We start from the raw sequence: 15,350 nt of genomic DNA, 5'->3' as shown, positions 1-15,350 counted from the left end.
ATGGAGATTGTGCACATGGTACAACAGGGTGATAGTACATGTACACATACAGGTGCATGTATAGGTACATGTAGTGGTACAAGTACATGTGGTATTACATGTACAGGGTATAGGTGCAGGTGCACAGGGCATGGACTATTGTCTTATAGCAGATGGATTGGTCAGGTTCCAAGATAGGGTATATGTACTGTCTAGTCAATTTAACGTCTTAAATTGCTCTACATAAATTATCAATCCGGGTATCGTAAACTAATGAAATGTGGTGCACCATATGTGCTTAGTTAACCTTTTTCTTACTTCGTTGTTTTATAGTTTATGTTGTTTTTGGGGTTTTGTTCTTGTTGGTTTCCTAAAGTGTTTAACGCAAATGGAAATCCTATTCTAAGGTCTTAAGAATACTTTTAAAGGTCAAGTATGGATGTAGATTTCAAGACAAGGTTTATGTCCCTTATGGTAACTTCCAAAACTTAGCACTTCAAAAGATCTCAAAACATGCTATTAATACTTGAACAAGAATGTAAATATGCAGCTACTTAAATCAAACAAAATATAAAATATTGATCATAAAATCACTGTCTCTGCTACCCATCTAATTACAGAAATAAAATCTAAACTATTGCACTCAAACAAACCAAAAATTGCAGACTAACGAAAGCAAGATCAATTTACTTCACTTATAATCCGATAGCTCGCCAAGTAGCTTTTCCGGGTTAAGCCATGGCTCCGGAGATAACGTCAATAACATGAAGAATTGATATCTAAATTACCTACTTGCAAATGAAAGTAAAATCAAGTCACTTCACTTATAATCCGATAGCTCGCCAAGTAGCTTTTCAGGGTTAAGCCATGGCTCTGGAGATAACGTCAATAACATGAAGAACCTAATATCTAAATTACCTACTTGCAAATGAAAGTAAAATCAAGTCACTTCACTTATAATCTGATAGCTTGCCAAGTAGCTTTTCGGGCTTAAGCCATGGCTCTGGAGATAACGTCAATAACATGAAGAACCTGATATCTAATTACAGAGATAAAAGTAAAATCAAATCACTTCACTCATAATTTGATAGCTCGCCAAGTAGCTTTTCGGGGTTAAGCCATGGGTCTGGAGATAACGTCAAATGACATGAAGAATTTGATATCTAAACTAACTAACAACAACAAATAAATAAGACTGAAATCAAAGCATAACTGAAATTGAAAAGCTTAAGAAAAAGTTCAACAGAGAGGAAAATCTCATGTCACTATTTGATGCAAAAACATGTAAAGAAAAACTAATCTACAATCAACCGGTTGAACACACTTGCATGAATTAAAATTGCATCAATGGAAACTCTAATCTATCAAACTTGAAAGCAATCAAATGACATAATGAAATCAAAGCAAAATTACAAAATAAAATCTATTCTACCTTACATTCTAATGTGCTCCATGACATCTACTTCACATCTCCTTCCATGTTGAGAACATCAAAGATTTATTCAAATTCTTCAAAATTACAAAGTACAACAAAGCTCTCCAAAGCTTTCCAAAGCCATCAATGAAGAACTACAAAGCCAAGCTAAGTTAAGACTAACAAGCTAAGAAATGAAGGAGAGAGATCTCCTATTGATACAAAAATATGAGAAGCCATCTCATTAATGAGAGTCCATGAATCTCTCCCTCTACCTCTAGAGTCCTAATCAAAATAGGAACTGATAAGACACATGTATTCTTAGAGTTTCAATACAATTAGGAGATGTGACACATATCCTCATGATCCCATGATTCTTTCCACTCAAATTCGAATTTGGCCTTAGAGTGCCACATAAAGGTCTTCTAGAAGCCTCCTTTTGACCTACACATGTCAACAATCTCAACCCACTTGTTAGGTATAAGCATATGCACATTATTTCCTAATTTTTAACCACAAATTCACTTAAAAAGGCTAAGAATTAATAAAGTTTGGAAAAACATAAATGTGGCCCAATGATAATGAAAGTGGGATGAATGTAGTGACATAGTAGTGAAATGGAGGTGATATAATGGACATAATAGTGAAAGTGTAATGGAAATGAATGACATTTTCAAGATCCAACATGTACCGGATACCAGTGAGCTCAAGAAGGTGATCTTGAGGGAGTTTCATGTGAAACCATATTTAGGTCACCCAAGTTATCAGAAGACACTGACAACAATGAAGAGATATTACTATTGGCCAAATTTGAAGAGGGATGCAGCAGAGTTTGTGGCTAGATGTTTCCACTGTCAGCGAGTGAAAAAAGAGTGCAAACATCTAGGTGGATTGCTATAGCTAATTGCAATTCCAGAGTGTAAATGGGAGGTCATTTCCATGGATTTCATCACAGGGTTGCCAAAGACAATGAAGAAACATGATTCCATCATGGTCATTGTGGACAGGTTAACAAAGGTTGCACACTTTGTTCTGGTAAAGTCTACATTCTCAGCTAGTGATGTGGCACAAGTATTCATCCGAGACGTGGTTAGACTACATGGTGTTCCAAAGAAGATTGTGTCAGACAGGGATGCGAAGTTTACTTCCAAGTTTTGGAAGGAGTTATTTGCAGGTTTAGGCACCGATTTGGCCTTCAACACAACTTATCATCTGCAGACAGATGGACAGACAGAGAGGGTCAACGGATATTGGAGGACATGTTGAGGATGTATGTGATGCATCAATAGAGGAAGTGGTAAGAGTATCTCCCTTTGGTCAATTTCACATACAACAACAATTATCAGGTGTCACTGAGGATGAGCCATTTTGAGGCATTATATGGGAAAAGTTGTAACACTCCCATAAGTTGGAGTGATCCAATTAGCAGAGTATTGATTGGACCAAATATGTTGGCAGACATGGAACAAGAGATGTAGGTGATAAAGAAGCATCTCAAGGCAACACGAGATAGGCAGAAGAGTTATGCAGATAGGAACATGTTGTTCAAGGAGTTCCATGTTGGAGAACAGGTGTACTGCGCATCAAACCGAAGAAGAGCTCCTTACAGATTGGCTCATGTGCAAAGATGGAACCGCGGTTTTGTGGACCCTTCAGTACATTGAGAGGATTGGGCCAGTAGCCTATCGACTTGCACTGCCTCCGACAATGAAAGTCCATGATGTTTTCCATGTCTCATTGCTTAAGAAGTATCTTAAAGATGTTGATCATGTAATTGACTAGTTTGTATTGTAGGTGGAACCAGATGGAGAATTCTAGCCAAAGCCTCAGTGTATATTGTAGAAAAAGGTGCTCATACTCTGGAACCAAGAAATCGAGCAAGTTAAAATGAAATGGAAGCACTTTGGGCCCAATGAAGCTACATGGGAGATGGTGGATCAAATGCAGGCTATGTATCCTTCCTTGTTTGCCGGCTGAGGCAAAGTAGCCTTAGTATGGTGGTTTGGTGATTGCTTTTGGTGGTTTGTTGATTGCTTATGGTGGCTTGGTAGTTGCTTATGGTGGTTTGGTAGTTGCTTTATGGTGGTTTAGTATTTTCTTATGATGGCTTGGTATATGTTTCATGGTGGTTTAGTATTTGCTTTATGTTGGTTTAGTATATGTTTTATGGTGATTGATATATGCTTTATGATGGTTGATACATGCTTTATGATGTTTTGATATATGACTTATGATGTTTTGATATATGCTATATGATGTTAGTATATGTTTGATATATGTTTGGTATATTATTTGGCATATGTTTTCGTATATATAGTTTTGATGATGTTGTTATATGTACACCCGTGTATGGATGTAGATATCGTAACAAGTTGTGTTATAAAGCTCCACTATGCGGTATGGGTATCATGTTATTACGGTTATGTTATTATGCTATCATATGGTTACGCTATCATGATGTTATGATGTCATGTGGATTGACACTCAACAGGATGATCATTGTAAATACCGTAATGAGCTGTGATATAAAGCTCCACTATGAGGTATGTTGTCATGATGTTATTCCCTTGAGTAGATCTTTCATTGTAAATATTGCATTGAGCTGTGTTATAAAGCTCCATGAGCAGTATGTCTTCTTTCGACAGGTTGTTGAGGTATATGTGTGATTGAACACCGAGTATGGTGTCCCCCCAGGGGGAGGGTTCTGTAATAGCTCTGGTGAAAATTCCATGTAATAAAGTTAAAAACAATAACCACGGATGAATGGGTCACTTATTCCAAGCTGAATGTCGGGAAAAACATCTTAGGGGATATTCATTTGGTTGTTTATGGCTAATGAAATTGACAAAAGGAAATGGCTAAGGCATTAGAGAGGCAAAATGGTATTTTGGTATAATTATTTATGAAAATAATGGAAATTAGGAGAAAAATGAGGTAAAAGGTCACAGGTTGCATGTGAGGAGGAAAATGAAGGAAAATAATGGAAAATGCAGAAAATAGAGGCCTCATTCATAAAAAATCTTCTAAGGGTCAGTTGGTAACCTTTTGTCAGTTTAGCTTTGGAGCTCTCTCATTATTCTCTCTCTCTCTCTCATACTCTTGGACACTTAGAGTTTTCTTGGAGCACTTTGGCATTGGAGCAAGAAAGGCAAAGAAGGTAAGAGGAAGCAAATATCAAGCAGGGAAAGGCATGATTAAGCAACTACAACAAGCTTCATTGCAGGTATCAACTTGCATGTGTATTTTACTTGCTAGATTTGGCATGCATGTGTTTATTTTCTTCCATGGCATCGATTTTTCTAGGTGTGCCAATATTTTCAGCCTAGCATTGCCATTTCCTGATAGCTTTGATGAGGTGGGTTCTCTCATGTGGTTTGTGTGGGATGGTTAGATTGGATTCGAAGATGAGTGGGGTGGATCTCCGAATTGACAAACACATGGTGGTAGTGGTCCCTGAACCAGATTGAGGATGCACGAAGCCACTGGCATAGTAACTTGTGAACCAGACTGTGGGTTGCGGTAAAGCCATATTATGTGCCTCGATGGTCCTAGGAATCCTTGCTGGTGAATGGCGGGATATACAGTAAAACCAAGTGGTGGATTTTCTCTTCGTTGGGCATAGATTCCAGGATGGAATGCATGGTAAAGCTTGGAGAGTATGTCTCGGTGTAGGGCCTAATGATCCCTGGATCGGACTGTGGATGCACGATAAATCCGGAGAGACTAGGAGGCACTCAAATTCCTCGCGGTGTAGGCAGAGAACTTCGGTGACATCCACATTGATTGGTGTTTTTGATGTGTTCTATGAGTCCCACATTCATGCTTGGAATATGTAATGGGGGTGATTGGTTGAAGAGAGGCTTGGCTCAGCCAATCTATGGTTGGGTGGAACGTGGTTCATTCCATTGATTTTCATGTGTAAATTTACTGGTGTATATATGGATTTTGATGACTGATATGCTTATTGTATTTCTATTCCTATTATGTTGGATATATGTTCATTTTATGGCAGCAACTATGTTTGGCTCTCAACATGTTTTTACTTGTATTGAATGGATATTGTATCTATGACTTAATAAGTGACAAGGCATCAAATGACATGAGGAAACAATGGTTCATGGTGATTCTCAGATAAGTAAGAGATCCCTATACTTAACTCTATTGACCTGTAGGTTACATGTCGTTGATATGTTTGATGAAATGTCTGTCATGGCTAGTAGGGGTTTGGTTAAGGTTTTGATCAACTATTTACTTTTGCATCATTGTTTCCTTGTACTTTACTTAATTATGAGCTTTCATTCCATTCTGGGTAGTGGCCTGGGCTCTGGACCTGAAAAAGTGGCTCAAATCTGGGAGTCGCTGGGACAAAACTGGCAAGTTTGGACCATAGTCGCTGGCAGGCAGGCATGTGAGAGCGAATTTAGGTCTCTGGTCACTCCCTTTCCCATATCATGAGAGCGACTGAGCCTTAAATTGTCTAGAATAGTAGTGGGACCCATGGACACGCTGTCTGAGTGGCTGACTTGTCTCCTGAGGGTTCTATTGATGGTGTTGGATGGTTGTATTAGATGTTCCATCGATTCCACTTCTTTAAGATCACCTAGGAGGTCGAATCTGATCATAGTAGCCTCTCGTCTCATGTTTACCCCAATTGGCATGATAACTTGGGTGGATGTTGGAGGGGGGTGTTACATCTAAATTGACTTCCTATTATACAAATATGAAATAAACTCAAATAAATAAATAAACAAATATCTATATATATATATATATATATATATATCTATATATATATATATATATATATATATATATATATAATTTCATGAAAATATCAATAACAAACCCAACTACATATTTTAAAACTATAACTCATTATTATATTTTGAAACTGGAATTCGTTATTATATTTTCTTTTTAATAAAATGGTTTTGTTTATTTTAGTATGAATATTTTCACAATCATTAACTTGATGTTGTTGAAAATTTCTAGTAAATTGTGTGTTTTGTTTTCGATTGATGATGGAAAAAGTGCTTGATCAAATTAAATAGGGAATGGAGAAAAATAATTATTAAGGAAGTTGAAGATATAGAAATTGTTGCATAAATAATTAATTTTAACTAAAGCCATGGAAAAAGATATAAAATATGAATTATTAAATATTAAAATATTTAAAAATGGAGTTGTCTTTAGTAAGACTTTTTGGACTTTCTGGTGCCGCAATCCGGTGGAAAAATTTGAGGTGAAATCTTGATTTTTGTTATTTACACTGGTTTTTTGACTGTATATATGGATTCAACACCCTGAAAAACCCCTAGGGCACTTCAATTGTGTAGAGGTTACCCATCAAGCTTGTGATTTCAATAAATTCCTATTGGATTTTAGAGAAATTAAACACGAAAAACCACCATAAAAACTTTCAAAGAGTCTTACTAAAAACAACTCGTTTAAAAATGAATTTAAAATAAATCATTTAATTAAAATTAAAAAAAATTAATTAAAAACTTCAAATAAAATAAAATAAAAAGTTAATAATTCATAAGTCAAACTTTTGTATTAATTAAAAAAATATAAATATGTAAAATATAAATTAAAAATAAATATAAAGTTTTATATTTAAATGTTTAATTGTTTATTCGTCATTGTGTGTTATAGGAAAGCAAAATTTTTGTTATAATCAATATGAGTCTAAATTAACTTCATATTACACAAATATGAAACCATTCTAATTATATATATATATATATATTTTTGTGTCATTCTTATAATGACATTTAAATTAATTTTATATTTTTCAAATATAAATGAAATGAAATGATATTTTAAAGTCCACGAGACTAAAAATAGTTTATAAAACCATTAATTTCTTGTTTTTAGTTTTTTGCAATTCAATTTTTTTTTTTTTTCGATTCAAATTGATGATGCGCTGACCCAACCTTCCAACAATTCCCTCGCTAAAAAAACAATGCCAAGAAACTGATACTAACATATTCTCATAACTTTCTCTTTCTAAAAAGACAATGCCAAGACACTGATACTAACATATTCTCATAACTTTCTTGATATCTTTAAATGCATCATATTCCAAAATGAAATGTTTTTCCAATTCCATATAAAATAAAACAGTTTCAATTAATTAATTATATATATAGACGGTCATAATAACGTTTGATTTGTTAACTTCCCTGTAAATTTCTTGATCCTCTCGGACTCAAATGTTAAACATTGTTACTAAGTTTAAGTTTGGTAGATGTTTAAGAGTTGTTATTCTTTGGGATTTCCTACGAAAGGTCACATTTTAACCTCGACTAACTTTTAATTTTTTAAGTCAAATATAACGTTCAAGCCATTGGCTTTGGCGAAAATTTCCAGATTCTCCCGGCCTCAAATGTCAAGCATCGTTACTGAGTTAGTGAACGTTTAAGAGTTGTTTACGTTGGGATTTGATATGAAAGGTCACTTTTTAACTTTTTACTTTATTTTTATAGAATAAGAATGCAACTTTAATATTAAAAAACTAAAAACGTCACTACATTGAATCATATCTTTTCGTGGCATGTTTTTTTTTAAGTTTCGAGTTTTTTATTAGCTTTTAAATGTATGTTATTTTTTAGTAAGGATAAATTAGATTAGATCTATCTTAATTTTCAATTTAGTGTCAGATTTTTTGAGGTGGAAACTTTTTTAGAGTGAAAAGAGATTTGATCTTTCTTGACACTTGATAAATACAAAATTAAGATAAATTCAAATTAGTTTAACTATTAATTATAATTAAGAAATATGTTATTATAATTATAATTATATTTTTTTGCTTAAGCAAGAGTCGAACCTTCTTTTCATTTCTCTGTATAAAATATATTACTTAAAGTACAAAAAACCCAGGGTGAAAAAAAGCCAGAGATAAGGCTATCTCTAGGTGCATTGGGAAAAGAGCCAACGGCTCACGACATGAGCCAAGAGACTACCGAATCACTCGACCCATCCTCCAAGATCCAACGAGCTAGAAACTAAATGATTCAAAAGTACGTGTCCCTTTCTCGCATAGCAGTGTAATTAAAAAGGAGATATGGCCCGCACAAAATAGAAATTGGGCCCGCTAAGGAAACCAGGTATCTGACCTGGACCCCCCAACATGCACAGTGATCCTGGGCCGTTGATCCTCCACTGCAAGATCTAACGGTTGAAATAGATATTAGATAGAAAAGAAGCCGAGAGAATACCCGCCCGATGAGGGTGGTATTCTCTCTCTTGCTAGAGCCACGTGTTGCGTGATGAGTGGAATCAGGCTCATTTCTAGGAAACCACTTTCGGATTTGAGGGCACCTGATGAACCGAAAACCACCTTGAGGGCGATAAAGAAGAACTAGTGGTGGACATAAAGAAGAAATAGATCTTATACCTAGAAGATTTCGGATCTGCTGAGGAAGCCATGAATCTGACCCGGACCCACCAACATGCACCTTGAATCTCGGCCATTGATCCTCAATTGTTCGATCCAACAGTTGAGAGGGATATCAAATGGAAGAGAAGCAGGAGGATACCTGCCCGATAAAGGCGGTATTCTCTTTCCTTCCTACGACAAGTGTCGATTAATGAGTGGCATTGGGCTCATTTCAAGAAAACCACTTCAGGCAATGAGGCTTTCCGAAAACCTGAAAACCAGCATAGTCATGGTATGAATTAAAAAATCACTGATTCGCTGAATCGTTGCGTCCATTGCTGACATAACCATATCTATGGTAGGAATTCCACTGTTCTTTCTAACTGGAAACTCCCCACCCCATCTCCCTGCAGAGCAAAGCTGAGTTGGTCTGTGGAGAAAGATAGATTAAATAAATCCTCTTGTTGTAAATCATCGCCCACCCTAGAACCCTGGGTCTAAGCTGTTCTGGGCTGATATAGCTGACAACGGGCTGAATGTCGTTTTCAAAATTACCCCAGGAAAACCGTTTCCTGTTGATTGTGAATCTTCTAAAACCCAACTGTTGCGATCTGCTAGCATCCCCTGTTCTGATGGATTTCTCGATCCACATTCGCTTGGTTGAGACAATCATCCCTCAATCTACCTTGGGGAACCTCTTGCCATCTATACTTATTGTTGCTCTTAGCACAGAGAGCGCCTTTATTGGCAAGTATATCCGCCAATTGATTGGCAGTCCTGCGCACATGTGTGAACCTTAAGGTTCTCATGTTCTGAAGATGGAGATGAATCCTTTGATAGACCTGAAGAAGCCTCCAATGTCTCAAGACTTTTTTCGGAACCGAACCACAACAGATTCTCTTGACCGAATTGATAATCAACTCAGAGTCTGCTTCAATTATTATGTTCTGAAGATTGTCGTTCTTCAGGATTTCTAAACATTGCTCTAGGGCCATTAGCTTCGCCATATTGGTCACTCTTCCCAAATTACAATGAAAAATGTATTGTATACAACCATTTTCATCCCTTATCACTTCCCCATAACCATCCATGCCCGGATTTCCTTTTGAGGCCTCATCTATATTACATTTCATATATCCCAGAGGGGGTGGATGCCAGAAATCTTTATCAGTGATTGGTTGCCCTACCAATCTGTTATTGCCCTGAGGAATAAGCCCCTACATACCTAACTGAAGTAGTATCTGCACATCAGCATTTGAAGGGGGGGTTCTTAGGGGGTGCTTGCATTAAAGTCCCAACCGTCTCCTTGAGCTTTTTTAAAATTTGTTCCAAGATAATTTGGGAGGAACTCTTTTTATTTTTAAAAATTCTATTGTTGTGTTCTTTCCAGACGTCCCAAATTAGGAAGCTGGGAGCTAAAGCCCAAGCTTTGTTTACCGTTTCATAATCAGAGAAGTTTCTCCTCCAATTCCTTAGGGTATTGGTAATGCTTCCTCTGTCCCTATCTGTTTGTCTGAATATTGAGGCAATCCCATCCCACAACGTGGAAGTAAATATGCAGAGGTTGAAAAGGTTCTCCATAGTTTCCTCTTGTGATTCACATAGCTGGCATTTGGATGGTCCAGAAACACCCCTTTTCGAGATGTTCTCCCAGGTCAGAATTTTCTTATGATGCACTAACCACATGAACAGTTTGGTTTTCATCCATCCTTGGTTCTTCCAAAGATTCTTCCATACCCCATCCGACTTTGTAGAATCAAGCTCAAGGGCTATGCATTTTGCCTCTTTAAGGTTAAAGGTGCCTTCATTGTTATTTCCCCATCTTAGTTGGTCAGAATAAGCTAATATCAAGATCTTTCTTTGATCCAGGATGGCTATTAGAGAATTAGCCTGTGCTTTCAAGAGGCCATTATCCTTGTAATCCATTTCCCTCCAAGTTCTCCATTTTCCTTCGCTATTTGTCTGATCCCAAAATTCATTTACTCGGAGTAACCCTTTGGTGTCAGTATCATGCTTGAGATCTGCAAAGTCTTCTCTTAACAACTTAGGTTCCTGTTTCCATTTATCCTCCCAAAACCATGCAAGGTCTCTAGCTCTAATTTCCTAGAAGCTATTTCTCTAAACTATACCTCTATTCTCACAAGCTTTATTCCAGATGTGGGAGCCTTTTATGATTCTAGACATTCTTATATGGTCCTTGTCTTGCCAATTACTTGCATATTTCTGGTTCCAAATTTGTGCCCAAGGAGCATCTGAATCTTTTATCCATCTCCACCATAATTTTGCCCCCAAAACCTTGTTTAGCACTTCAGGATCATCCAGTCCTAAACCTCCATGTGTTTTAGGTTTACATATCTTTTCCCAGGCAACCAAGGCCCATTTCTTCTTTTCTTCCCCTTTGCCCCAAATAAAATCTCTTTGGATATTTCTGCATTGTTGCATAACTCCTTTTGGAGCTGGAAGGGTTGAAAACATGAAGATGGGAACTGATTGAAGGACAACTTTTATAAGCACCAGCCTGCCTGCCAAGTTCAAAGACCTGCTTGTCCATTTTCGAGTTTTTTCCGGTAGCTTATTAATCACAGGCTCCCATACTGTCTTGTTCAGAGGTTTGTCTATGAGCGGTACTCCCAAATATTTGGATGGTAGCATATCTCTTTGAAAGCCTAGAATTCTGGAAATGTTTCTCTGAATAGCAATGTTAGTGTTGAAAAAGAAAATCTTTGATTTGGAGAGGCTTACCTCTGTGCTTGCCGCCATAGCAAAGTCTCTCAGGATTTGTTTATAAGCCAGTGCTTCCTTGACCATGGGAATGCCCTGTAGCATGGTGTCATATACAAATTGTTGATGGGTTAAAGCATGTCCGTTCCCGGATAGTTTGAGACCCTGGATCTTGCCTACTTCTTTAACGGACTTGACAGCTCGACCTAGTCCTTCCATCATAAGAATAAAGAGAAAGGGGGAGAGAGGATCTCCTTGCTTGAGGCCTCTTGAAGGATTAAAGGTCTTTGATGGAGAACCATTTACCAGAATTGAAAAACTAGAGCTAGTCATTAGGGCCATTACCCATCTTACCCAGTTGTGGTCAAATCCATAAGCTAGAAGGACCTTCCTGATGTAGGCCCAATTTAACTTATCATAAGCCTTTTCTAGGTCTAGTTGCATAATCCTTCCTGCCTGCCGTTTACTTATCATTGAGTGAACCACCTCATGAGCTTGAATGATATTATTGAGAATTTGTCTGCCCTCCACATATCCCGTTTGCTCCACAGAAACTAGAGTAGGAAGGAGGGGTATAGTTCTGTTGGCAATTATTTTATACACTACATTGCATAAAGCTATAGGTCTAAATCTGTCTGGTGTCATAGCATTGTCCTGTTTTGGAATCAAGGAGATGAAGGATGTGTTGAGCGCCTTCAATACTGTTCTATTATTCTTGAAGTTCTCCACCACAATCAATATATCTTGCTTGACAATACTCCAACATGCTTTAAAGAAATCTCTTCTCTTGTTACTAGCTTAGGAATGTGCTTTGTGAAGTCACTAATAAATTGTGATATATCTAAGAGAGGTTCCTCTGCTATCCTTGAAAATGTTGGACCAACACAACTTCTATTTCTTTGTGGGTATTGAGATGGTTGCCTCTGGAATCCTTGATTAGTGAGATCCTGTTGTGAGACCTGTGCTCCATTGTAGATCTGTGGAAAAACCTTGTGTTTCTATCCCCTTCTTTTAGCCGTTGTACTCTTGATTTTTGTCTCCAAAATATTTCCTCTTGTTTGCATAAGTCCTCCCATTCCTGTTGATATTTGTTAGCTTGTTCATTTCTATCCGCATCAAAGCCATCGGTGATTAGGGTCTGATTAATTTCCTGCATTTTCCTTTCAACCACTTTTTTAGCTTCAAAAATATTACCAAACTCATTCTTATTCCAATCTTTGAGTCTGATTTTGATATGTTTCAATCTTTTGTGTAATAGAAACATTCTTGTCCCCTGGATCTGCAAATCTTCTTTCCACCATTTTTCAATGTTGCTAATAAAGTCTAGATGGGTGAGCTAGATATTTTCAAACCAAAAAGGTCTATTTTTTGGGGTTCCTATACAGGACGCCTCAAGTTGAACAGGCCAATGGTTCGAGCCACCAAAGGGGAGAATCCTTACTGTCATATCAAGGCCTGTGAGCATAAGGTCCTCTGAGATAATGAATCTGTCTAGCTTTGAGGCTACTTGAGACTCTCCTCCTCTTTGTTGTTCCAGGTAAAAAGGCCATTACTTGTATCTGTGTCAACTAGCTTCATGTTGTTTATAAAGTTTTTAAATGCTATAGAGTCTCTGCCTGGGGTTCTAGTCCCACCCTTTTTTTTTGACAGGGATTTGATCATGTTAAAGTCCCCTCCCAGAATCCAAGGTATTCCTGAATGTCTATCTCTTAGATCCTCTAGAGAAGTAAGCAGTTTGAGTTTGTCATCAGGTTTCTCTGGACCATAAACGTTTGTGATTAAATAAGTTTCCCTTTCTCCCAAAGGCTGAATAACCATTGATAAATAATTCCTAGATGCTTCAACATCCACTATGCCTATTCTTTGAGGGTTCCAAAGTGTGAGAATACCTCCTACTCTTTTGTCTGCTTTGACTTCTAGAAATTCATATCTATTAAGCCATTTTCTGTGTATTTATCTTATTTTTTGAATTGAACATTTAGTTTCCTGGATGAAAATCATGTTTGGTGTTTCTTATTTCATTCTATTGTTAAGATTCCTTTGCTTCCTTTTACTTCCTAGACCTCTAATATTCCAAGATGTGAGCTTCATTAAGAAATATTTGTAAAAGAGTAGCTAGTTAGATATTTCATCTTACCTGAATCTATCATCAGTTTTCCACTTTCTATCAGTAACTCATTTTGTTTCTTTCTACCCCTTTTCCTTCCTGGGTTTCTAGGAGCGAGTCCTGATGTGGTTTTCAAGGTTTTCACCCCTTCATTGTCCTGTCTCTCGAGGTTTCTTTTACCTCCCAACCCTTTTTCCCGAGTTCTCCACAGAAACAGCTGCTGCACTCTATTAAACTCCTCTTGAGGTAATGAATCCATACCTTCCATGGTTCCCTGTTTCAGGAATTTTTCCAGATCTAGATGTTCTCTTTCAAGAATATCTTGCAATTCATGATCCTCTGTTTCCACCTCACTCGGGGTCATTTCTTGGTCCATTTCAAGTTCCATGTTGCTCATCCTAGTCTCCTTTTTTTGGTCAATATCCTGTATCTCCTCCATATTTTCTTTCTTTTCCTTCTCTCCTGGGCTGTCCTCCATGGTTTGATTTGCCTTTTCTAACTCCTCTTCTTCTTCTAGTACCTTGTACCTATTCTGGCTTATCTGCTTTTCCTCGTTGTTGTTTTTTGTTCTGTAATTTTTTCCCTCCTTTACCTCTATTTCCCACCTTGTGAAAGCTATCAGTTTATTTTCCTGCTATAACTTTACTTCTGCTCTCTGTATTGTTGAGAGGACAGTCCCTGAATAGGTGCCCATGTTCCTGGCATTTGCGGCATCTGAAGGGAACATGTTCATAATCCACTGTTTGTACCCATTCTTCATCAAAAACCTCCAGGATCACTTCATCCAGTAGAGCTCCAGAGAGATCCATCTCCACACATATACGAGCAAAGGAGGTATACTTTCCCCTTCTAGTTGCCTCAGATATTTTAACAAAACACCCTAGTTTGTTTCCTATTGCAGATAATGATTCTGGTTGCTAGTAATCTAGTGGTAAGGAGTAGAGCCGCACCCAAATCGGGACCGAAGTGAAAGTCTTGCGCTCCGGGACAAAATTCATCATCCAAGGCCGCATATAGAGGCCTGTAGCTGCATAGAAGTAGGGCCCTCCTTCAAACACCCTGTCTTTATCCTCAATGTTAGTGAAAAATACCGTGAAGAAACCCTTTGATCAAAGGTGTAGGTATATGTCCCCTTTAGGTTTCCAATGATTTTTAATCCATGCCTGTAGCACCTTCTCCATTGGCCATAACCCCATGAATTTACAAATGATTGCGTAAGTCGTCATGTGATCCCTATGCGCCTGCAGTGCTGGATCACTTAACACCACTCTAGGTATGATAGTGGTCTTAGGCTTACATGGACCATTTTTTTTTGTTTTCTGCTTCTTGATTCTTTTTCTCTTCTGGCTTCCTCTCTCCTATTATTCTGCTCCTCCGAGTCTCCGTTGTCCAGTTTCCCTCCTCCTAAAAAACCTTTTTCAGCCTCCAATGGTTTCTTGCCGCGGCTGGAGACTGCTTGACTGTAGGAGGGAGTGGTGCTCCCCCCCTTATGCCCCTCCATGGCATCCAACACTTGATTTATTTCTGTAAACCCTAGCTCTTACCAGTCCGTCCTTCCGAATACCTCACTTAACCAATTATAATTATAATTATTAATTTGTTGGTTTAATTTCCCTCTTTAGTTTCCAAATTAATTAGTTGGAAGTAATTTTTATTTTAAGGTAAAATTATTTTTATTTTTATTATTTTGTTATTTTTGTTTACAAGACATGACATTACAGACAATTAGTGGAGGATGGAGTCTGCAG

This window comes from Pinus tabuliformis, chromosome 6 (assembly GCF_031772625.1).
Source record: "Pinus tabuliformis cultivar Carrire ecotype Pingquan chromosome 6, CPIR1, whole genome shotgun sequence".
NCBI lineage: Eukaryota > Viridiplantae > Streptophyta > Pinopsida > Pinales > Pinaceae > Pinus > Pinus tabuliformis.
Note: the sequence above shows the minus strand (reverse complement) of the source record.